Source organism: Phascolarctos cinereus, unplaced genomic scaffold (genome assembly GCF_003287225.1).
Source record: "Phascolarctos cinereus isolate Bilbo 61053 unplaced genomic scaffold, phaCin_HiC Scaffold_4;HRSCAF=312, whole genome shotgun sequence".
NCBI classification, from domain to species: domain Eukaryota; kingdom Metazoa; phylum Chordata; class Mammalia; order Diprotodontia; family Phascolarctidae; genus Phascolarctos; species Phascolarctos cinereus.
Window position 1 is genome coordinate 628,357,816 of NW_027555847.1, and position 26,101 is coordinate 628,383,916.

The 26,101-nt window shown below is 40.8% G+C and overlaps 1 long non-coding RNA gene across 16 annotated transcripts in view; it reads left to right on the forward strand.

Moving 5' to 3' along the window:
* LOC110216080 (uncharacterized) overlaps nucleotides 1-26,101 on the forward strand; it is a 177,855-nt gene that overhangs the window by 135,908 nt on the left and 15,846 nt on the right. For 8 of the 16 annotated variants that reach the window (XR_013486322.1, XR_013486328.1, XR_013486325.1 and 5 more), the window contains 2 exons: nucleotides 23,975-24,086; nucleotides 25,478-25,535. The exons of 5 other annotated variants lie outside the window; for them this stretch is intronic. This is a non-coding gene — a long non-coding RNA (uncharacterized LOC110216080). The remainder of the gene's footprint in view (nucleotides 1-23,974; nucleotides 24,087-25,477; nucleotides 25,536-26,101) is intronic. 3 more of the 16 variants (XR_013486323.1, XR_013486329.1, XR_013486326.1) reach the window with 1 other exon arrangement.

Here is a 26,101-nt window from a genome sequence, read left to right on the forward strand (position 1 = left end):
ATTGCAGATGGCCTTGAATGCCAGTTTTAATTTATAAGTTTGTGATCTATAATTGAGGATAGGGTAAGAACTTAGTGGGAAATGCCTTCACCTTCCCCACTGCTTTTTCCAATGAGAAGCCATATAACAACAATAATACATCCCATAACTGAAACAAGGGTACAGTGGGAAAAGCCCTGGACTTAGGTGACCTCTGTTCACATTCCACCTTTGACATTTTTTACTTTTGTGACCTTGGGCAAATCATTTAACTTCTTTGGACCTCAGTTTCTTCATCTGCAAATTTAGTGGATTGGACTAGATGGCCCCTGAGTTGCCTTCCATACCTAGCTCTGTAATATTATGAACCATCATTTATATAGCATTTTAACTTTTACAGATTTATTTCATATAAGGTTTATAAAATCGTGACCATCAGCCAGAACAAGGGCTTCATTGTCTACCCTTCCTTTGGGGGCATGCTTCCATTCTTCCCCACAAACCCCAACACACATACACACTTGCCACCTTTTGCTCAAGAGTAATAATGAAATTATTAATATGATTGGTTGGATAAATCAACAGGGCCTCAGTGTCCTTATCTATAAAACTAGAGGTTTGGTCTAAATTAGATTACTTCTAAATTCCATTGTCATTGCTACTGATAAATCTATTGCCTAGTGGCACTTTCAGGAATCCCTGTGAATTCTGAGTTGTAAGCTGGGTAGGCCAAAGCCTCCTTCTCTGGCCTCATAGCTAACTAACCATGTCAGTCCCATCCTCCCCTACCCTTCCACTGGATCATTAGAGTCCCTATTCTATTGTTAACAAACTATCCTTAATATTAGAATTAGTCCATTGGCCCTCACTCTCCAGAGATTATTTTGTGTATATTTTCATTTAATTTTCCATATTACATTTATGTTGTTTTCTCCCAAAGGAAAGTAGCTCCTTAAAGGCAAGGACCATTTTGTTTTCTGTTTGTGTATTCCTTGGCTTAGGAAAATTTTTGCCTGGCATCTGGAATATGCTTAATAAATGCTTATCAGGTTGGGTCTGGTTACCCTACGTAATCTTATTCGAGCTTCACAGCAACCCCATGAAGTAATGCTGATATTTACTGCTCTCGCTTTACAGATGAGAAAACTGAGGCTTAGAATCTTATAACTTAGGACTTACTCGTTGTCACACAACCAGCACCTGAGGTGGGACCAGGCTTCTTATGCCTCCAAGTCCAGCCTTTCCATCATACCATCCTACCTCTCATGATTTTCTTAGTGGTCCTTCATCAGTCTAGAGGGAAGAGGGCTTTTTCCTCACGTTATAGTACTCCCCAGCCCAGTTTCCTCCTAAGCTTTGGGAAGGGAAACATACTAAAAGGGAGAAAAATGAAATTGTGTTAGTATTTGATTTCTGACTTACTAGTGACTTTAGGGCCAACAAATGAATCAGCAGGAGCCTACTCTGAACACACCTTGCTGCCTGTAGAGGGGAAGAAAGGGCAGTACCAGTCAGTGACTGACTTTAGTCTCTTCTTGCCCTTTCAAAATATTTTTTAGGGACGTAATGCTGTACAATTCTAACTTGTGCGGTGGCCATGGACCACAGTGAAGAATAAAGTGTTGAATAAACTTGTGTCGGAGGCATTGGTCCAAAGGCAACAGGAATCACTGGTTGACCTTTAAATAGACGGGCTTCAATCCCATCCAGTTCCTGGAAGTTTAAAGAAAAGCTGCCTTTCAAGGGATGAGACTTTAAACCTCAGAAGAGATGCTTATATTTTTAAAAGCCATAATTTCATGTTTTTTTTTTTCACTTCATTATAGATGGCTGTACAATAGATGAGAGCCAACATGCCAGCATTAGGAGGAGAAAATCCTCCAGCATTTTAATATCCCCCTACTTAGAAGCAAGATAAACACATGTATTGTACTCTTCTAAAGAAGCAAGGGTTGGGGAAGGGAGAGGGCTGGAATCTCTTTAAAGGACTTTTTAATCTGAACTCTGAGGTTTTTATTTGTAAACAACACTGGTAGGAGGGAAGGCTGCCAAAGGGCTCCTGAGCTCTTGGAAAACCACCATCTTTTCCTTAGAGGAGGTTCGAATGCTGTGTCCCTCTGTAGGGCATAAACCATTCTCTTGAGGCCTGGGTTCCCTGGTACTCCCAAACTGTAGGCGAAAGGTTGCCCACACAGTTCACTTAGCTGTTTCTAGTCTCTTCTAGATAAGAAACTTCTCTGAATTTAGCTACTCTTTCTAGGTCTTTAAAAATAAAACAAAACAAAAAACCACCAAATAACAACAAAAATACGATTTGTCTAGGTGATACCTAGATTAAAAAGCTATAGAAAAGTTAGAGAAAGAGGAAAAAAAGTCAAATAGTTCTGATGTGTATTTTATCAACTTTATGATAAAAAAAGGGGGCAGCTAGGTGGTACAATGGATAAGAGTGCCAGGTGTGGAGACAGGAAGACCTGAGTTCAAATCTGGTCTCAGATGGTTACTAGCTGTGTGACCCTGGGCAAGTCACTTAATCCTGTTTGCCTCAGTTTCCTCTTTTGTAAAATGAGCTGGAGAAGGAAATGGCAAATCATTCTAGTATCTTTGCCAAGAAGAACCCAAATGGGGTCACAAAGAGTCAGACACAACTGAAATCACTGAACATATTTATAATCGTCAGTGGTGGTTTTCAATAATTTACACCAGTGGTGTCAGACAAGTGGAAGCCACTATACCGTACATAATGATCTTCATGAGCTGCATATTGCTTTAGAAAACCACAAACTTAACATCTATCTTTCATTTTTCTGGTTCCGGCCACATTTGGGTAGAGTGTTTGACACCTCTGATTTACATTATTAACCTTCCCATCTTTATGATTTTGTGCGTGCGTGTGTGTGTGTGCGTTAAAAAACATAGTATAGTAGAAGAGTGCTCAATTGGGAGGCAGATGTTCTGGGTTTGAATCCTGGTTATCACTACCTTCATGACCTTGGACAAGTCAGCCAGTCAGGGCCTCAGCTTCCTCATCTGTATGAGAAGTTGGCTTAGATTGGACGACTTTTAAATTCCCTCCCAGCTCTAGATCCTAGGAACTTGGGGGCATATATATATACTTCACAACTTTAGAAATGTATGCTGTGATTTCCATCATCATATTTAGTCTCAGCTGGTGAATATTCTAGTCCCTCTACTTCTTAGTAGACCGTTGTTCTGCAACATTGACTCCCTGTCTCCCCCCGCTTCCCTTCCTTGAACAACCTTTTTATTGGTGAGCTTCTCAAGTCTTACCTTGACTAATCTCATAAGATGGATACACATTCTATAATAGGAACCTGGCAGGTAAGGTAGGATCATCCAGAGCTTGACTGGCACAGCCCAAGAACTCAAGGTCATGAGTTATTCATGCCATGATGAAGCATGAAGGGGAAGGGAATAAGCATTTATATAGCACCTACTATGTTTGTTTTTTAATTTTTTGGTTAGGCAGTGGGGTTAAGTGACTTGCCCAGGATCCCACAGTTAATAGGTGTTATGTGTCTGAGGCTGGATTTGAACTTAGGTTCTCCTGAATTCAGGGCTGGTGCTCTATCCACTGCACCACCTCACTGCCCCATAGCACCTGCTATGTGCCAGGCACTGTGCTAAGCAATCTACAAACATTATCATTATTTACAAACATTATTTGATACCTGCGAGGTAAGTGCTGTTATTATCCCCATTTTACTGTTGAGGAAACTGAGGCAAACAGGTTAAGTGACTTGCTCAGAGTCACACAGCAAATAAGGGGCCGAAGGCTAGATTTGAACTCAGATCTTCCTGACTCCAGGTGTTCTGCCACTTAGCTGATTCTTAACATGACAGTAGAACTTTAGTGGAGAAAGAAAATGTGTTTATATACACACACGCATTAATGTTTATGTAGTGCTCCTAGTCCTGTATTCTTTCTCTGTTCATTTATATATTTCCATATGTCATAAGATCATAATATAATAGATTTAGGGCTGGGAAGGGCCCTTAGAGGTCATCTAGTCCAGCACTTCTTAAAATGTGGGTCACAACCCCAAATAGAGTTGTGAAAAATTTGGCAACAGTACAGGGTTTCTGAAAGCACAATGACAAAAAATTAATTAAAAGTCAAACATGGAATGAATCCGAGGTGTTTCTGGCAGCACTTGCCAATGTTGCATGGCACAACTTCACTGCAGCCTGGTTCTAAACACAAAGCCTGCGCACTTTGCACTGCGCATGCCCTCAGGTCACGCAATACCAATGAATGCTGCTGAAATTGAGTGGAACAAGTTTAGGAAGCCCTAATCTCGTCTAACCTAATTTTACAGATGAGGACCAGAAGAAGGGAAGTGACTCCAAGATCACAGAGATAGCATGTGATAGAGGCAAGGATTTCACCCCAAATGCCCTGACTCCAGAGCCATCATTCTTTCCCCTCTACCACTGTTTTAAGGATCCTACAATTTACATTTTTAAGGTTTACAAAGAGCTCTCTTATCAGCAGTTTGAGTCGTGTTCACTCCATAGTGTAGATGACAATATTTATAGACAATATTTGTGCTTAATAAATGCTTGTTCCTACCCCACTTTGAGGAAGAGATTGGTCACACACAGTTCACTGCTGTGTGTTGAGGACTTGAACCTGTGTCAAAGAAAGGAAGGGAGGAAGTGTTACCCATCTCCCTTCTTGATGGAACAGATTGCATTTCGTTAGAGGTATCATAATTTGCTTGGGCATTTCCATTGTTTCCTTCTATTTACTTTATAGGATTATAGATTAAGGACTAGAAGAAAGTCTAGAGGTCATCCACTCTAATCCTCTTTAATTTATACTTCACATCAGAGGGGGGAAGTGACTCATCCAAAGTCACAGGAGAGAAGTAAATGATGGAGGCAGGATTTTGATCCCAGGACCTCTGACTTCACATCTAATTTCACTATATTTTGCTCCTCACTGCATCTCCCGCAATAAATTCCCATCTGTAGGGCTAGTGGCTCATAATTTCATCCATGTTGATATGTTGGTAAGCAACAGATGCAAATCTCCAGATGTTTGCTACCTAAAGTCTTTTTTTTTTTTTTGGTTACCTAAAGTCTTAAGAGGGTAATTTGGATTACTGAGGGATTAAGTGGCTAATATGTGTCACAGGCAGGATTTGAATATTAGAGACTTCCAGATTCCACTGCCAACCCCCTGTCCACTAGGACACACTGCTGATTCTGAATTATTGTTGCTATTTCATAGCTGTGTGACTACAGATAGCTTACTTCTCCTTTCTGCGCCTCAGTTTCCTTTTTGCAAAAGTGGGACTTGCCTCCCTCTACTACTGCTCTAACTGCATCCTGAGGCAATTATGAGGATTCAGGAGACAGTGCATAAGAAAATGCTTTCTAAATTGTAAGCTCTGATATCCGTGTCAATCATTATTTCTCCTTTATTTTAAACTGAATACTAGCCTTCCCCTTCACACTCACTTTTTTTCTAAGGAGGAGTTCCCTTTTTGTTTTGCTCACTGAACAGGGCTTGATAATCCAGGACGAGAGAGGTATTGGTAACGTTGTGTTCTGCTGTGGTCAGATTCTGGAGTCTGAGGTTCTCTTGTTCATTTCTGAGCACCATGTTTCAGAAGGAACATTATTAAGCCAGAGAATAGCAAGGGAAGACAGCACCCGGGACACTTAACAGCCTCAAGATCCTCCCACCTGAGGACCAAATAAAGGAAGTAGAGAAGGTGGGCAGTGGGAAAGGCTCCTGAGCCTAATGGATCTGAAGGGTTGTCAGGGAAGAGGGATTATACTTACCTGATTTGACTCCAGATGGTAGAAGCAGTAGCCAGGGTTGAAAGATGAAAAGGGATAGGTATAAACATGATGTACGGGAGAACTTCCTAATAACATTAGAATGGGCTACCTTGGGAAGATGCTTAAGACTTTCTTCTCATCAAAGACCTTCAAATAAAGGTGAATGCCTCTTTGTCAGAGATGTTAGAGGACATTCTTGTTCACGCTGTGTGTTAAACTAGAGGGTCTCAGAGGTCCCTCACATAAGCTTTAAGATTCTGTGAGCCATGTTTCAGAGTAGAGAAGGGACTTTGCTGCTGGCGGCCCTGTGACCCCTATTGTGCATTTTAGCAAACTTCAGAAAGGCGGTTGCAACAGAGAAGAAGGCATCTTCATTGGTAACTGACTTGGAAATGAGTCACTCAGCAACCATTTTACTGGTGAAACATGTTTCAAGCAGTGTGCTACGCAGTGGGGGTACTTAGATAGATATAAAATGGTCTTAGCCCTAAAAGAGCATTTATTTGATTGGAGGAGACATGTACACAGAGACAAAAGATGTACAAGGAAGCTTTTTGGAGGGAGAGAGCTAATAGGGCAAAGGAGGGAGTAAAGAGGGCAGAATTAGGAATAGTTTCCTGTCAGTGACCATTTATTTAACATCTACCGTGTGACAGGCACTGTGTTAAGTGCTGGGAATACAGAGAAAAGCAGAAGACGATCCCTGCTATCAAGAATCTCACATGGTCAAATTGTGTTTCTTGAACAGATTTTTGAAGGAAATAAAGGATTCTAAGATGTGGGTGTTAAGGACAGTCCTGAGAACAGCCAGTGCAAAGTCTTGGAGGTGGGATATTGAGTGTCAGGTCTGAGGATCAGCAAGAAAAGTCTGGTTTGGCTGGATTGTAGAGTAGCTAGCTGAAGAAGAAGAAGAATATTTATGAAGGTTAGAAAACTAGGACAGGTTGTGAAGGCCTTTAAAAACCAAACAGAGCACCTTATATTTAATCTTAGAGGCAATAAGGAGCCTTTGGAAACAAGGCGTTGAGATAAACAGGTAGGCACTGATGAGTGCTTTGGGCACCCCTGCTATATGTATACATGCACCTCTCCTACTTTCTGTTTCCTCCTTCTCATTCTTCCCAAGCATGAGTCCCTGTGATTTTACAGCCAAAGCCCCTAACTTAAGCCTATTGTGCAAGGGCTTCCAGGGTCATAAACAGCAGGCCAAGTTCATGTACTTTGTATATTTGAAATGTGTTGTTCTCTTTAGGGCCTGTTGACATGACAGTTCCTTTGGGACTCAGTGTTGTATCCAGGATGAATCCAGCCAAGCAATAGAGTCATTCCTCAGCCGGAGAAATTACCCATCTGGCTCTAAAAATAAAAGGAGTTAGTCTTTTGGAGTTTTTCATTAGAAAGTTTTCATCAGAGAGTATGACCTCTGAAGGGGGCACACCCTTGGGGGAGAAGGGAGCTAGCCTCAATAGGCTGCACCTAGTGAGGCCTCAGAACATTCACCTCATCATCTGCCAGGACCCCCTTGGTGTTCTGTGTACCCAGTCCCTAAGTGCTAGTCAGTGCTTCTTAAACTGTGGGTCGAGACCCCGTCTGGAGTCACGAAAATTTGACAGTAGCAAAACGTTTCTGAATGCGCAGTGACCAAAAATTAATTAAAAATCAAACATGTAATGAATTGGAGGTTTTTCTGGCAGCTCTTGCCAGTGTTTCATGGAGCAACGTCACTGCAGCCTTGGTTCTGAACACAAAGCCTGCATACGTTGCACTGTTCATGCTCTCAGGCCATGCAACAGCCCACATAGCTGCGGAATTGTGAAAAGGGGTCTCCAGTGGAAAAAGTTTTAAGAAGCCCTGCTCTAGATGAGAATTGAACCTCTGGTGAGCTAGGCTCAATTTCCTAGCAAGACAAACAAGATGATCCTGGTTGGTTTGTTTTTTTTAAAATATCTTCTGTCTTAGTGATGCCCCAGCAAAGTGCCCAGACAGACCAAGGAATATACCAGGGGGCTTCTCACCCTTATCTTTCTCCTCTCATCTTTCTTTTCCCCCCCTTCGAATTGTGCCTGTGATTTTATTTCACATATGAACCTCCTTGTTAGATACTCCTTCTGTCGGTCATATTGAGGGCCATGGAGGGTTCGTGATTTGCCCAAGGTCACTAAGGTGGTCAGCATCACAGTGGAGTTCAAAGCCAGGCCTTGGACTCTGAAGACTGTGCTCTTCACTGTATCATTCTGACTCCCCTGAAATGATGAGTTAAAAAGGGTTGTGTCTTGGGACCTGCTCCATTGTCTAAGAACCATATACTTCCCCATTGTCTTTTAGATGCTTCTTAATTTCATTTCTTTAAATAATGTGGTGTGTGATGACATCTCAGACCTACTTTGAGTATGTGATTATGGAATTTTATAGTTGGAAGGGACTTGAAGGTTCATGTAATCATTCCTCTCATTTTACAGAGGGAATTGAGGTTCGGGATGATTTGTTTAAGGTTTCATAGGAGTAATGACTAAGTCAGGATTTGAACCTAAGTCTTCTGACTTTCAGTGAGATAGTAAATCATCAGTTTATTAACCTCAATCCCCTTAGTAGCTAACACCTGCCCAGAACCTTCACTTAAAATAATCCCGCTTCATTAACTTTGTCCTTGGGCTGTACCCTTCTCTGGTCCCCCATTACTCTAGTGCCCAGTCCCTAATCATTTAAGGTAAAGGATATAATGAGACATCAGTATCAGATTTTGAGCTGGAAAGGACCTTAGATATAATTTAATCTAACCCCCTTTCATATATATATATATATATATATATATATATATGCTTACTGAATCTCTAAGACATTAATGTTAACTTGTCCAAGGTCACATCGGTAGTAAAGGGCAGAGTTGGGATTCGAATGCAGATGTTCTGCATTCAAATGGAGCGCTCTTTGCATTGCCACTTACCGTTAGAAGAGAGATTCCACTTTCCCCATTAACTTTCCAGTTCTTGAATACAAAACCCCGGGTCATCTATTCAATTCGGTAACCATTTATTAAGCGCCTACTATGTACCAGGAACTGTGCTAAGCCCTGGGGATACAAACTGAGACCAAAAAACCAGCCAAACAATTACAAACCCAGCACCTGCCCTCAAGGAGTTTACTGTCTAATGGGAAGATACCATCTAAATAAATATATACAATATAAAGCAAGCTATCTACAGGATAAATAGAAAATAATTAACAGAGGAAAGGCACTTGGTTCAGTGTATAATGGCACAGAATTATTACGTTTATTCTAACATTACAGAGAATAAAGTTGGAGAGGGAAGAAACTGTAGGGGAGGTATAGAATGTGAGGCAGAAGTAAAAGTCACAGAGGACTGAAGTTTCCATCCTGGGTATGACACAGAGTGATGGTACCATTAACAGAAATGAGGAATTTGGGAGGAGGGGTAGACTTAGAAGATAAAAAGTTCTGCTTTGTATTTGGGGTGGTACCAGGACATCCAGATAGAGATGTCTAGACTTTTCAGTCTGGCATTCGAAGATTTTCACAATCTGCTTCAGACTTAACTTTCCTTCATTATTTCATGTGACTCCCAAACGTTTCTGACTAAACTAAACAATTCACCTTCTATTGAATTTATCTTTCCCCTCCTGCAGTTGTACTTTTGGTCAAGTCTTGTCTCCTGTATCAGGTTTCCTAAATTTGTCTTTGTTTTCCTGACACTTTCTCTTTGGTAAAGCCTGTTCCCTATATCTGGAATGTCCTTCATCTCCACATGTTGAAATCATATCTGTTTTTCAAGGCCCTGTCCAAATGCTACTTTGTGACATTTCCTCATCTGAAAGTTGATTGCTTCCACTTCCTTGGCCCCTTTGTATTTCTGAATGCCAACCTTCATTTTAACATAAGAGAAAACTGAGGCCCAAAGAGGTTAAATGATTTCTGTATAGTCACACATGGCTGTGGGTGAGCCAAGATTCAAACTCAGGTCCTGTGGCTTCATGGGTAGTGCTTTTAATCCACTGTACCACACAATCCGTGTTTGTTTTTGTTTGTTTGTTTTTGTTTTTAATTTTCATTTTGGTGCATGTCATCTCTACTCCATCTTCCATCTTGATGTAGATTATAGCCTCATCTAGTCTTTGTATTCCTTATCCTATTGAATCTATGATCTCATAGATGTGGTCATTCTGATAATGCATATGGCAAGGCATTTGTGCCGGCCTATCCTGTGTACATAGTAGGCACCTTGACTGATGTTTGTTAGACTAAACAAGCCCTTGATGTTTCTATCCACATTCACTTACTATGTTTATCTGTTGATATGTGTTGATGGGCACAGCAGAGGTGGAGCTAAGATGCTGTGGAATTTGTTGTGTTTTAATATTTTAAAATACAGGTACATAAAATACTGCTTTTTTTTGTCATGTGACTTGAAATAACTATGTACTGTTGGTGAGGGTGGAGTGAGTGAGTGAGTGGATCAGGCAGTATGTGGCATTTCTCTTACTCCTTTGGAATCTCAATTTCTGGTTTTCCTTGCACATCTCTTCCTTGACTTTCCTTGCCGCCATTTTTCTACCATTGCCACCAATGAAGTCATGAATCAGTAGCCTCACCTGGTACATGTGTTTATGTAGATGCCAGTGACACAATCTCTTTAGAGTCGTGTGTGTGTGTATCCTTACTTTTCAAAGTGGTTTCATTCATTCATTCATCAGTCTCCTCTTTTATGCAAAGCTCATTGTTTTAGGTGCTGGACTGGAAGAAAATATTGGGGGAGTATATAATTGAACATTATGATACAGTTTTAAAAGGCCCTGGGTAACACCATTCTAGTTCTAAACCCCACGTATGATCTTATGATCTGGGTTGGAATTCTGGTTCTGCCAGTGACTGGCTATATGACATGGGCACCTACCTCTGCTAGTCTCTGATTCCTTATCTGTAAAATGAGGGGTTGAACCAAATGATCTCCAAGGTCCCTTCCAGCTCTGAAATACTGTGATCCTATGAATAAGGTATTGTTCCTTCTCTCAAGGCAGGACTTTGTCCCCAGGAGCCACCTTGACCTTTGATGGGCCAGTTCAGGTTTAGCTTACATGATTTCAGATCTCCATACCCCTTCCAGACTTTTCCAGTCATGCTGTTAGGGCCTGCCATCCACCCCTACTCCCCTCTTCCAGCTCCATAGCTCCTCTTTGAGAGTTGCCTTCCCCCATTAGAATGTTCCGCTCCAGTCATCGATAAGAAAGTCTCCATATACAACAACAGAAAGTCAACATTACATCATTATAAAGAGTGTGACTCCAAAGAGTTGAGAAGACATCTCCACTATACTTCTTTGCATTGCACGTACTTTAAGATTTTTTTGATGTACAGATCAGTTTTGCTGATTTTTCGCCCCTCTTTTCTCTTTTCTTTTCCCCTCCTTTGAAAATATTTTTGTGGAATGGCTCTGGAGGGGAAAGCAATGCTAGGGGGACTTTTGGGGATACTTTTTAAAAAATCAATAACATTTATTTTGAAATGAAGAATGTAAGCTGCTTGCAGGTAGGGACTTGTTTGAATTTCTGTCCCTAGCACTTAGCATTGTGCCTGCCATGTAGTAAGTGCTTAATCTATAGGAATGTTCATTGTCTCCCTATATTTTTCTACTTTTATTTTTTGCATACTTGTTGTACGCTCCTTGAGGGTAGGGGCAGTTTTAGTTTTATCTTTATATTCCCAGCTAGCACAGTGACTTGTATGTAGCAATCATTTAATCATAATAACATGGCAAGCTCAAATAGAAAAGGATCCCTGTGAGGGCACATACTGACTTAGAAAACCACAAATGAACATTATCTAGGTTGTATTGTATTTTTGCTTATTTTGTTAAACATTTTTCAATTACATTTTAATCTGGTTCTCCATGGGAGTTTTGCTGGCCTTTCCTGGGAACTTGACACTTCTAACTTAATAGATCTTTGCTTACTTGAATTGATTTAGGAAATGCATTATCAGCCCCATTTTTTTTAGGTGAGGAAACTGGGTCCCATAGTGGTTAAATGACTGGTCCAGACAGTCTGTCTCTGTCTCTGTCTCTCTCACACACACACACACACACACACACACACACACACACACACACACACACACACACACACACACATCCCTCTTTTAAAATAACAGTGGAAACAAAAAGTTACGTGTCTTGACCGGTACCAAGTCCAGTAGAGTCTGTTTACTCTTGTAGTGGACATGAATTGAGTATCAGTCCCTCAAATCAGGATATAATCATTGAAATAGAGGGTGACTTCTCTGCAGGCACATGTGATATTCTCCATCAAATTAGGAAGAACTATTGTCTGGTATTTGTGTTGCTCAATAACACTGGTTACTCACTTCCTTTGGAAAACTTGTGGGAGCATTGTTTGCCCGAATTTCCTCCTTTGCCTGTCCCATCCCTGTACTTCCTTTATTTTTAGTTTTCCTTCAGAACTCTGTGATACCATTTGAACTGACTCTTTCAATGTGGCCCAGTTCGGCTTTGTGATAGAAACAAGAATTATGATTCAACTGGGTAGGTTGTAAATCACTACAATTAACTCCTGACCATCCTCTTTGATGTAGATGGATTAGAGGATAAAGAAAGTTTCCCTCTCCTCACAATCACCCTGCCAGGTAGATAGGTAGTACAAATGATGGTAGCCCCATTTTAAGGATGAGGAATCTAAGGCCCATGGAGATGAATTGACTTGCCTATTTTCTCCCAGCTAATAAGGGTCTGGACCATTTAGAGATTAGACATAATCTCCAGATCTTGTGTTTTATCTGTAAAATGGGGATAAGAATACTTGAAGTGCAGTACTACCTCTGTGTGGACCTGGAAAGCACAAAATAAATTCTTATCCAGAGCAGGGGCTTTGCCTACCTATCACTTTTGCTTCGGGCTCTCACCTTGAGGTCTGTATCAGCAGAAGCACACAGCAGTGGGTGGGGAGGTACTCCTTTCACCAGACAAAATCTCACTTAACCTTCTGGGCTTGGGGATCAATTCAGGAAGCAGGGGTTGGGGGGGGGGGACGGGTTGCTAATGCTTATCTTATCTCTCTAGCTTTTGGGTTGCTAGTTCCAGTAATTGCTTTTGAACTCAAGTGCTAAAATTCTAGGGCTTTGAGGGGGAGGGGAGAGCCTCTCCTGCTGCTCCAGGCCAGTCCTAGCCTTATGAGATGTTTCACTGTTCAGGGGTGACCCTGGGGTCTAAAGGCTTAAAAATGAACTCTCTCCTTCTCCTTCCTTCTTAGAGAGCTGTCCCTAGAAAGCAGTCCTGTATTAGTGTGTTATAGTTTGGTAGGCAACAGAATTTAGACAGCTGCATCTACTGTTCCAAGGCAGCTTGGGGTCCTTGGGAAAAGTTTTCTTTTCTGTTATTGGGGGGCTAAGTGATTCCAAAAGTTGCCCCTAGGGAAAAAGAAAACAATGAAGAAGGTTTCAGGCAATAATTAGCTTTGGTTATCAGTGTGCCTGGTGTTCTGCAGGGTTATAATTACATATTTGTTTTTATCATACAATACTGTATAATAAACTTCTGAACTGACATAGTCATGTTTACCTGTTGATAGGTGTTTGTGAGCATAATATAGTGGAGTTTATAGCCCCAGTCTTTTTGTGATGAACAACTTTGGAGACCCCCCTTTCAGAGACTCGGTAGAGTCCAGTCAGTGTGGTATAGTGGAAAGGCCTTGGTAAAATGTGCCACTTGCTATTCCTCATCTCTGGTGTCTTACAGCCTAGTCCTTGCCTTTGCTTGTAGGCTGCCCTACCTTCGTTGAATACCTTCTGTCCTCACTTTGTCTCATGGACCCTCTGACTCCCTTCAAAACTCTGGTCAGAACTCCCTTCCTTCTTGTATTTCTCATCCCTGTTTCTGCCCTCTTATCACTCTTTTCAATTGTCATTTCCTTGTATTTTTATTTATGTATTTAACACATTTGTGATTGTTCTCATTTCTGTTTGCACATTTGTAAACACGTTTTGTCCTGAGTTCTAGAAGGAACTGATTTACTTATTCTCCTCCACCTCCATCCCCACCCCCATTTATATCTCTTGTACCTAGCACAGTGCTTGGCACATAATGGATGCATAATACATACTGATTGGCTGATTGATGGGATTTGAGTTCTGAGAACCAAGGTCCGGTTCTCTTATTTCATTGTGACCTTGGGTCAGTCATTTTAACCTTTCTATATCTTCTCACTTTCCTCATCTGTAAAATGAGGATATTAAACTCTACTAGATAATCTCTAAGGTTCTTTTCAGCCTATAATTCTGTTAATGAAAAGTCCAAGTTTTCAACAGAAGTAATAGGCTTATCTGTAATCCCTTAAAAAGGTCAATTGTGTAAACAATAAACATTTATTAAGCACCTACTGTATACTGTATTCACTGTGCTAAATACTGGGGATACAAAAAAGTCCCTGCCCTCCTGGAGCTTATGTGGGAGAAGGTGTTGACTTCTTCCTTTCTCCTCCATTTAGATGTTTAGACCAAACCATCCTTGGTATCAGGAAGAAACAGTGTCCCTGATTAGTGAATGTAGGTTTGTTAGAATGGGTTTTCTGAGAAAACAGAGTAATTTATTCAGGTAGGGGCCCCAGGGCTCTAAGAATAGGAGTTTGGTTCCTGGTATTTGAAACTGTGGGGTAAGATCAAGGCCATTTGGGGCAAGAGGCCACAAATAGCATCTGTCGCCTGACTCATACCTTCCCCCCCCCCCCCCCCCGGTAATCCAAGGAACAAGGAACGTAGCCTCATGTCTCACACACACACACACACACACACACACACACACACACACACACGTTTTTGTTTTTGTGTTTTTGTTTTATTTTTCTCAGAAAGGAAAGGAAGTTGACTGTGGGTAGCAGAACCTATTTTTGTTTATTTACTGTGGTTTTTCCTCGACTTGAATCTCTTACTGCTTTTCCCAGGTATTTGCCAGGTGTTCTGGCTCCATATGTTCAGTAAGCACTGTCCTGGTCCACAGGGAGGAAGGGGTAGGGGGAGGGCCTCTACATGAGAAGCTGCCATGAGCTCTGTCATGAAGAGCTAAGACTTGGGGTAAGCCAGGTAGGCAACAGCTACTTCTGGCTAGGGTTCAGAACCTAGTGAGGTGGAGGTGGAGGTAATGGTAGTGGTGATGGCAGCAGTGCAGGGGCAGTTAATGAAAAAAGAAAACAAACTCCAAAAAGCAATTTTAATTTTTACTCTAAACTTTGCAAACACCAAATTTAATGAGTATTTGCATTATGTAGGCATGTGTCTGGTATATAGACTTTGCTTTTCTTTTTAAGTATATAATAAGATCAGCCAGAGAACTGCAAAGTTGTCCTGCTTGTCTGTGCTTCTTTCTGATCTTTCTTCTGTTTTTTTTCTCCATTTAAAAAAAAATTTGCCTCAATGATTCTCTTTGCTTCCCTTCCCCCCCCTTTTTTTTTGGCTACCCTGTCCCTCCTTGCTCTCCCCCTTCTCGCTGGAAAAGAAAAACAAACCACTTGTGACAAGTAGGCTGTCAAACAAAAATTTCCATTTGGGCTGCATCTGGAAAATGGGTATCTCATTTTGCTTCTTTTCTTAAGCACCTCCTATGTGGTGAGAATTCTGCTGGAGTGGCAAAGAGCCTCTCACCTCTTTTATCTAGAGCTAAGTAGCATGCTTCCTCATCCATCTTTTGGAATCCTGGTTGATCAGAGTTAAATGACACTGGTTAATATGCAGGTGGCACGGGGCTGGGAAGGGTAGTTAGCATACTGGACAACTCTCAGAATCTCCCCCTGCCACCACCACCCCCACCCCCCCCACCCCCCGGAAAAAAAAGAAAAGATTTTTTGACAGACTGGAGCATCAGACCTAATCTACTAAGGTGAAATTCAGTAGGAAAAAATGAAAGGTCTCAGGCTTAGGTTCAGAAAAGTCAGCTTTACAAATAAAAGATGGGGGGAGAGATGTAGGGCCTTTAGCGTCCAGCAGGCTTGGCATGAGCCAACCAGGCAATGTGGCGATCAGAGAGACTTAAAGCTATATCAAGAGAGATACAACAAAATAAGAATGTCATGGTCCTTTACTTTGCCTTGGTCCAACTACATCCAGAATACTGTATTCAGTTCTTCGAGCAACCATTTAGGAAGAACATTGACGAGCCGGAGGGTATCCATCAGATGAAATATTTGTAAAGTGCTTAGCACAGTGCCCAGTATATAATAGGTGTTTAATAACTCTTTGGTCTCACTATCATCCCTAGTCCAGAGAAGGGCAGCTAGGATGCTGAAGGGCCTTGAGTCTGTCATGAGGATTGGTTAAGGGAACTGGGGCTTTTAGCGTGGAGCAGATGTAGCTTCAAGTATTTGAAGGGCTCTCTTGTGGAAGAGAGATCAGACCTGTTCCATTTGGCCACAGAGAGTAGAATCAGGAGCCACCAGTGGAAGTTTCAGACAGGAATGTTTAGGCAGGATATCAAGAAGATTTTCCTAAAAATTAAAGCTGGAATGAGTTGCCTGGGAAAGTTTCCCCTCTTACAGATCATCAGGCAGACACTGGATGATCACTTGTTGGATATGTTAGAGTGGGAATTCTTTTTCAGGTCTGGATTGGGCTACATAGCTACTTAACTCCCTTCCAAGTGAAGTCAACAACCATTTATTAATTGCTGGCTGTGTGTGTCAGGCACTGTGCTAAGTGCTGGGGATACAAAGACTTTAAAAAAAAAAAAGCCAAAACAGATCCTGCTAAGGAGCTTGTAGCCTAATGATGGAGGAAGTTTAAAATGCTATAACTTTGTTTTCAAATGCTCCCAAATTCTGCTCTCCATAGCACATGGGTAATTTTACTTTGTGACAGAGGTGGCACATAATACAACAAAAACTCAAAGACACTAGTGGACAATAAATAGCACATGGTTTTCAAAGGGTGGTGGTAAGTGTGTTATTTTCAGGCCCTGCTGGATCCTGTGGTTCTTCATATAATTGCCTTGGGTTGGCTTAAATTGTGTATATGATGTAGATCTGGTTTATTGACCATAGCATCATAGATTGAGAACTAGATTGAACATTAGAGGCTGAAACCAACCTTCTGCTTTTACAGATGACGGAATTAAGACATGGAACAAATCAGTGACTTGCCTGGGGTCATAGAGCTAGTGAGTGTCTTAGGTTGGATTTGAACCTACGTCTTCTAGACTCCAAGTCAAGTATTCTATCCATTATACCATGATGCTTCTCTAGCACTAACCTTTCAATGTAATCAACAATTATTTATTTTATTTATTAATTTATTTCAATTTATCAACAATCACTTCCATAAGCTTTTGAGTTTTAAATTTTCTCCTCCTCCCCTCCTCCATCCCCAAGACTGCACCAAATCTGATATAGGCTATACGTATAGATTCCTATTGAACATATTTTCACTTTAGTGATGTTGTAAGAAAGAATTAGAACCAATAGGAGGGATCACCAGAAAGAAGAAACAAACCACAACAGAAGAAAAAAAAATAGCAAATAGTATGCTTCGATCTGCATTCAAACGCCATAGTTCTTTCTTTGGATGTGGATAGCATTTTCCATCATGAGGCCTTTGGAAGTGTCTTAGATCCTTGTATAGCTGAGAAGAGCTAAGTCAATCAATATTAGTCATTGCACAACATGGCTGTTATTTTGCACAATGTTCTCCTGATTCTGCTCACTTCATTCAGCATCAGTCCTTCCAGGTTTTTCTGAAGTCTTCCTATTCATCATTTCTTATAGCACAATAGTATTCCATTGCATTCATATACCACAGCTTGCTCAGCCATTCGCCAATTGATGGGCATCCTCTCAATTTCCAATTCTTTGCTACCACAAAAAGAGCTGCTATGAATATTTTTGTACATGTGGGTCCTTTTCCCATCTGTATGATCTCTTTGGGATACAGCCCTAGAAGTGCTATGGCTGGGTCAAAGGGTGTGCACATTTTTATAGCCCTTTGGGCATATCTAATCAACAGTTATTGAGTGTCTGTTGTATACAAGGACTCCACCCACAACCCTCTTTGTCTGAATTCCTCTAATAATTTGAACATCACCCTCCTTTTTTGAAGTGTCTCTTGACTACCTCAACCTAAGATGACCTTTCTTCACTGACATCCTATAGGATGCAACAGTCACTTGGTACTTAATGTGTTTTGGAATCCTATTAGTACTATAGTGTCTATGGCACTAATGCTGTTAAGCTAATCTCCCTCCCTCCCTTATTGCCTAAACATCCACAGAGGTGGGGATTCTGTCCCCCACTTCCATGCCTTTATTAGTATCTCTCCAACCAAGCCCCCAAATAGAATGCAAGCTGTCTGAGGACAGGGACCCTTTCTTCTTCATCTCCAGGGCGTACACAGTACCTTGCACATAACAGGAGCTTAAGAAATATCTTTCAGATTAAATTGTCAAACCGAATTGAGTCAAGGAGTCTCTTTCATTATTTCTGTTATTATTTTTTGTCTAGGCCTATGATTTCCTTGGCATGAGGAACTAATTTTTTTTTTTTAAGGCAATTGGGTTTAAGTGACTTGCCCAGGGTCACATGGCTAGTTAAGCGTCTTAGGTCAAATTTGAACTCAGGTCCTCCTGACACCAAGGCTGGTGCTCTATCCACTGCGCCATCTAGATGCCACCTAAACTACTTTTGTTGAAGAAGCTTTATCAGCACAAATGAGCACCTGCTCTGCAAAGTAGAGTCATAGACAGGTTAAGTGACTTGACCAGGGTCACACAACCAATATATATCAGAGACAAGATCTGAACTTAACGTTTTTCCTGACTCTGAGGCTAACACACGTTAGCACCTCTCTCCATTTATTCTTTTTCTGTCTTTTTTTTTTTGATGGCCATGTTTTATTCATCCTTTTCTTTAAACAGGTGAACCAAGATACAGACAGTATTCAATAAAATAAAATAGGTGAAATGAATTTTCAGGAGACTGAGATGCCACATGCTACATTTAACCTAATTTTATTCATGCTTGCTTTGGGATGGGGAATAGATCATTCAGTCAAAACACAGTAAAAGCAAAATATATCTTAACCACATATAACTTTTAACCTACAACAATGATGTATCTTAATTACATCCATACACACAAGTCTAACATTACAATTTTTAAAAAAATAAACCCAATTAAGACTTCTAGGAGCATTTTATAATAAAGTAATATTCTTTTTCTTTTTAATTAAAAATTTTCTTTTCAGTGGACAAAAATGTATTTTCTCTCCCCATTAGAAAAAAAAAGCCCTTGAAATATAATGTTGTTATAGGACCATGATGTTGACAGGAATGTGATATAGGGAATATGCATGATAAACAAAACAAATTCTCACTTTGGCCATGTCCAAAAGGCATAAATTTCATTCTACATCTTAAGTCCATCACTTTTCTGTCGAGAAGTGAGTAGCATGCTATATCATTGGTTGTTAGAAACTGTGATTAGTCATTGCACTGATCAGCGCTCTTAAGACATTCAGAATTGTGTATGTTTACAAATGTTATTGTATTAATTGTTTTTCTGCAAGCTTCATACTCTCCAGGTTTCTCTGAAGCCTCTTAATCCCTTTGTCATTTATTATGGTACAGTAATATATAATTCCTTTCATGTTGCCATACTTTCTCCATTCATCCCCCATTGATGGACACCATCCCCTCCCCATTTTAGTTTCCTAGTTCTTTGCTACTACAAAAAGAGCTGCTCTAGGTATTTTTGTACATATCCCCCATTTATACTGTTCAGCCCTAAGACACTTATGTAGACTTATCTTTTGTATTCCTTCTATGGATTCTTCTTTGACAACTCGCTCTACCCCTTCTTTAGAATCCTAGTCAGAAGGGACTTTAGAAATTATCTAATGTGGACCCCTGCCCTCCCCTGCTTCCTCCCCACACCTTGTTTTATTGATGAGGAAACAGGCCACCACAGCCCTTCATGGTTTTTTCCCTCATTAGAATGTAAACTGATTGATGACAGGTACTGTTTCTCATTGCGTTTGTATTTCCAGAGTTTAACCCAGTGTTTGACACATTTGCTCATTTTTTTCCCCTAAGTCAAGGGTTGAATGTCCTCTGATTCTCTAGTCCTTTGTAACCAACCCCACAGTTAATTTCCATATCTATTCTATTTCTGTATCTCTGGACATTTATTAGTCAGTAGGCATTTATTAAGTGCCTACTGTGTACCAGGCACTGGGAATACAAACTGAGTAGAAGATAGTCCCTGCTGATAAATTGGAAATAATCAGCAGAGGAAATTTTTGGCACTGGAGTTAAGGGGGATCAGGAAAGGCTTCCTATAGAAGGTAAGGTTTTAGCTGAGCCTTGAAGGAAGCCAGAAGGTGGAGATGAGGAGAGGAGAGCATTTCCAGGCCAGACTGGAGCCAAGAGATAGACTCTCTTGTTCAAGGAATAACACAGAGGTAAACTGGAAACTACAGACAGTATCTTTAGAATAAGCTTACAACCTTCCTATGAATTTTTAAACCTTTTTTTTTATTAATTTGTCTTAGTTTTCAGCAATCACTTCCATAAACTTTCAAGTTTTAAATTTTTCTCCCCTTCTCTTCCCTGCCTCTCTCCCCAGAATGGCATGCAATCTGATATAGGCTCTACATATACATTTCTGTTAAACATATTTTCACATTGGTCGTAATAAACATTTATTTTTAAATAAAAATTAAGGTGTCTGTGGTGTGTTATAGAGTCAGTTTAAATTCCACCGCATCTTCTGCTGACCAGGTTGTATGATTCTTGTGTGTGTATTTGGGGTGAGGGGAGGGGGGTGTTTATGTAGTATCATGTAGTGAGATTTAACTCATGAAATGCTGATTTTAATTCTGCAAACATAGCGAAGGCCTTTGGAAGAGGAAGGTCTGTATAGGTTCTGAGAGAAATGATTATGCAAGAGGAAATTCAGCATTACCACAAATAGCTGTCTCGGTTACTGTGCATTATGAACAGGATATCCCCATGACCTCTTGTTAGTCACTTTTTCTCTTTGGGTCTCACCTTTCTCATCTGGAAAATTGAGCATTAGGTTAAATGAGCCGAGTTCCCTCCCAGCCTGAAATACTAAGATCCATTACAACTCCAGTGTTGTGTACCGTGTTCTTGTTCAGAAGGCCTTTCCAGCATTAACAGCATATATTCAGTCTGTCTTTCCTGCTCTGATGTTGTGTGACTCAGGAGGAGTAGAATAGTCACACAGTCTGTCTTGGAACCCTTGTCTTATTTTTGCATGAAAGTCACCTGCCAGTAGCTTACCACTGTCCAGTAGCATTTCACAAGAGGATCACAGTTCTCTGGCAAACTTGAATACCAGTTAGGTTCTGAAAGAATTCCTGGAAAGGTATATGACTGTACAAGACCTCCAGGTCTCCAGCAAGAGACTGTTATTATGGAGACACTCAGCTCCTATTTCCTTTGAGCACAGAAGATCAGGCTTATTCATTTCAAATTTCTGCATCAAATATACTTTCCTCCAGGGCAGCTGTTCAAGATGAAAATGTGAGATTCCCGTAGAGTTTTGAGGGGTCTGTGATGTGGAGTAAAGGACACACCCTGTGGTTGTAGCCTGTGGCTCAGAAAAAAAAATTGGAATGCTTCTGGCAATACAAATTGTATAGGGAACTTAAGGGTAAGAGCTCTTTGGGGTTCTGATGGCAGACAGAAACAACATAATGCCAAGCTAATACATAGAGGAAAAAGGCACAAATTTTGTAAAAAACCATGTAAAGTGCTACACTAGGGTAAGGATTTAGATTTAGGGGTAAATGGAGTCTTCTTTCTCTTTCTGCAAAGGAATAATCTTTTGATTTATAGCATACTGCTTCTTATTTCTACCAGAGAGCCTTATTATATTTGCCAGTCTTTGGAGTTGGTAATTCTCACTTGGGTCCCATCCTAGGGAATTATGGGTCATATCATATTACATTGTGTCATATATCTCATGTCATGTTATGCATTATGTTATACCATATTATGTTAAATCTGGGTCTGTGGTTTCATAGATATAAGGGGTTCCTGGTGAGGATGAAGTTTGGTACCTTCCTTTAGTAGGGATGGTGCAAGGTTAAGTGAGTTGCCCAGATCACAGAGCTAGTATTGTTCAGAGTTCAAACTCAGGTCTTCTTGACTGTAAGGTTAGCTCTTTATCCACTGTGCCATACTGTCTCTTGTTAACAAATATTAGGCTCCCCAAACCACTACAGGTCAAGGGGGCACCAGGGGAGGGGGGGCAATCACTGTTTCTTAGAACAGTGTATGGAGTAATTACTATATAAGAAGAACTTTGAGAATATCCAAAAATTACAGAAAAAAGCCAGCCATAAAAATCCATTATCCTAGATATCTATAGACAAAAGTACTGAGTGTAATTAACATGTAACGTAAATTAGAGGTCCTAAAACAAGGAGCCACATTTTCTCTCATAAATCTCAATGATACTTGGGACGACACCCATGCCTATACTATTACTCTGAAAGAGTATATTTTCTCTCTCTCTCTCTCCCTCTCCCCCCCACCTTCCCCTTTCTTCCCCACTCTCTCCCTCCCTCTTTCTGTCTCTCCCTCTCCCTCTCCCTCTCTCCTTCTCTCTCTCTCCCTCTCCCTCTCTCTCCCCTTATTTTAAAAGACACAGCAGCAGCTTTAAAGTCAGAGGACCTGGGTTCTAATCTTACCCCTCTGCCACTGAGACTGCTTGTTTGACTCTAGGCAAGTCACTTAATTTCTCTTGGTCTCAGTTTCCTCAATTCTGGAAGGAAGGATCTGGACTAGCTGGCCTTTAAATCTCTCTAAATTCATGATCCTAGAGTAGGTGAACTGGGGCAATAGGATTGTATGTTAAAAAAAAATACTGATTTAATAAAATCTGGTGGGCTGGGTAGGGAAGAGAGAGAGGATAAGAAGGGGAGAATGGTGGAGAGCATTTGGGTGAGGGTCAATGGAAGAAGAAACAGAAGCAATTTTGTCATCAGAGCATACTACAGATCACCTGGACTGAACTAGGAGCTAGGTAAGAAGTTCAGGTAGCAAATCACAAGTCTGACACAGAGGTGGGGTATGGTAAGAATGCAGAACTTAAGTCTCTTCTCTAGCTGAGAAAAACAAAGTAACTCCTAATGTCTTGGCTTGGCCTAATGATCCTTTAAACAAAAGATGATAAACTTTATCCTCAATTTGATTTTCACAAAAAGGGAAGAATTTTCCCTGGGGGTGGGAGGAGGTGGGGGGTGGGGATAGGGGGCAGGATTCTGATTTAGAACACGCAATAGAAAATAGAGAAGTTGGACATAGTCTAGACATGTACCCCTAAGTCGTAGGAGACTGAGTTTCAGAGTTTCTGAGAAAGAAAAGGGAAAAATCCAGAAAGGATGGGAAGTGTTCAAGAAATTCTAAAGACACAAAAGGAAACAATTTCCAGTGAAGAGGAAAAAGTTGTTTAAACTGACTGATGTAGAGAATGTATCAAATAACTTAGATTTTAAAAAATCATGGGGTCATAGAATCATAACTTTAGAGCTGGAAGGGATCTTAGACATCAAATATAGGAAATGGAAGCAAAGGCTGGTAATAAATGATGAATCTAAAAGCATGGTATGGTCCATGGTATGGCCAGCTAGGTGGTGCAGCAGATAGAATGCCCCACCTGGAATCAGGAAGACCTGATTTCAGATGCGGCCTAAGACGCTTAATAAAGTAGGCATTTAATATTTATTGTTTGATTGCTCAGCTCTTTGTTTTATTTTTGTTTTCCAATTAGAATGTCCTTTGAATAAACTAGAAAGGGCAGAACAAAAAATGGCTCAGAGGGAGTTGATACTCAACTCAAGTGAAATTAGTTGAATGTTAACTCCCAAAGCTAGGTGGATAGCGTGTGAGACCTGGATTCAAAAAGACCTAAGTTCATATTTGGCCTTACACATGTACTGGTTGTATGTCACTAGTCCAGTCATTGAACCTCTGTCTGCGTCAGTTCCTTCCTCTGTAAAATGGAGTGATATTTATAAAATACTTCATGAACTTTAAAGCATTCTATAAATGCTAGCTATTATTGTTGCTATTGATATCAGTTATTCTTCTAAGTCATCTTGCTCTGATAAGTTTTCCTTATCATTATTTTTTATCTTTATTTTGCCTAGAGCTAAGCCCTTAATCCCACTTCTGGACCAGCTCCACTGTTCTGCCTCCTTTTGACCATCCTCCTCTTCACTGAAACCTTGTACTCTGCCCCAGGACACTTGGCTCTGATAGGTGAGCTTCCGCCTTATCACATCCAGAACTAGGCCTTCCTGTTCTTTCCTGGACATACCCATGCTATAGCCATCTGTCCTCTCTAGCTCCCACCATTAGAATATAATCATTCTCTTTTGACCAAATCATTTAACCTCCTTAGGGGACCAGTCATCCTGATCTTTATCTTGCCACTGCACCCAGATGGCTCCGGAGGAGAAAGTGAGGCTGGTGACTTTGTACAGTCCTGCCTCACATAAAGGCAATTCACTTGCAAGTCATGGCATCACCTTCCTGATGTCATGGTCCTCCTTAAGAATGAGAACACAGGGCAAACAACAATAATAATCTCCTTAGTTTCCATATCTGAAGGACGGAGGTATGAATATTTGCCTTGAAGGCAAAGACTCTCCTATTTATTTCCCTGTATTTTTATACCTCGTTCTTAGCATAGTACCTGGAACCCAGTAAGCACTTAATAAATTCTGTGTGTGTGTCTGTATGCATTCATGTATCTCTCTGTCACTTTAGCAGGAAATCTCTAGTGGAGTGTACAAGGAATCTGTATTTGGTCCTTTGCTATTTGTATTTTTATTAATGACTTGAATAAAGGGATAAGTGTTAAGTTATTAAATTTGCAAATGACACTGTGCCAGAGAGAAAGCACTACAGGTACTGGATGACAGAATAAAGTTTCAAAAAGAACAGGCTAGAGTGGCCAGATATGATAGAGATAAATGTAAATTCATATACTTGGGTTCAAAACCTCAACTTCAGAAGTAGGTGAAGCATGGTTAACCAAAAGTGTAAACATGAGGTGAGTCAGCAGAATGCTAGAGTCACACTGAAAGCTTCCAGGCATAAGATCTAGCAGGAGCAAGGCAATTATCCCTCTGCACTGCGGCCTGATCAGATCAGCCTGAGTGTTGTATATCATTCTGGCTACCACATGAGGGCTGGAGTGTCTGGATTAGGGCACCTAGGATGGTGAAAGACCTTATGGTATCATCCTGTGAAATTTTGTTGAGGAGAACTGGAGATTCTTAGCCTAAAGAAGAAAATAGTTGTTGAGGTGAGTAGATGGGGAATACCTTCTGTTAAAGCCCCTGAAGGTGGTCATGTGGAAGAGGGAATAGGTGTGATCTGCTTTGTCCCTGGAGGGTAGCACCGGAAGCTGTGAGTTGGCATTTTTAAAAAGGCAACTTTTCCTAACAGTGCTGTCCCCAAATGGAATGTGCTGACTCACAAGGAGACTTCCATCAATGGCTGGAACTGTGGCTGTGTTGTAGAGGAGATTATTGTTTCAGATATGGTTTGAACTAGGTGACTTCTAAGGTTTCCGTGCTTCCAACTCTGAAATTGCTTTATTCTGTGACTTTGAGATCTTCTAATGTAATACCCTCATTCTTCAGATAAGGAAACTGAGGCTGAAGGAGGATAAATGATTTGGCCAGAATCATACGCTGACTGGTAAGTACCAGAGCTTGGAATGGAGCCCAACTCTAGTCTGTCTCTCCTGTTCCATTCTCCCCAGGACCTTTTCCCACCATTGTCCTAGGATTATTCAGACCACACAAAGACTTAGTTTTGACTGCTTAGCTTTCCTTAGAATGTGTGTAAAGTGTGTGTGTGTCCTGTGATAAGGTAGATATTTGTCTGCACAGGTGAACTTGAAGATTTTTTTTACCTCAGTTGGCCACTTTAACTTGGTTTCTGTTTTCCAAGTTCAGTTTTATGTTTAAATCCAATCAAAAAGGTGGGACTTGGAGAAAGAAGGGAGTGTTCTCTGCTTTCTGGCTGAAAATGGAGCATGATAAAAATGTAGCCATGCCTTCCGGCTCTTGGATAAAGGGCTTTGCGCACCCGTAGGCATTTTGTTGAATGGGGATCGGACAGGGGTTAACTTTTTTTTGTGTGACGGACCCCTTTGACAGTCTGGTGAAGCCTCTGGACCTCATCTCAGAATAATGTTTTAAAATGAATAAAACTCATAGAATTGTAAAGGAAACGAATGTTGTTGAAACGTGGTTATGAAA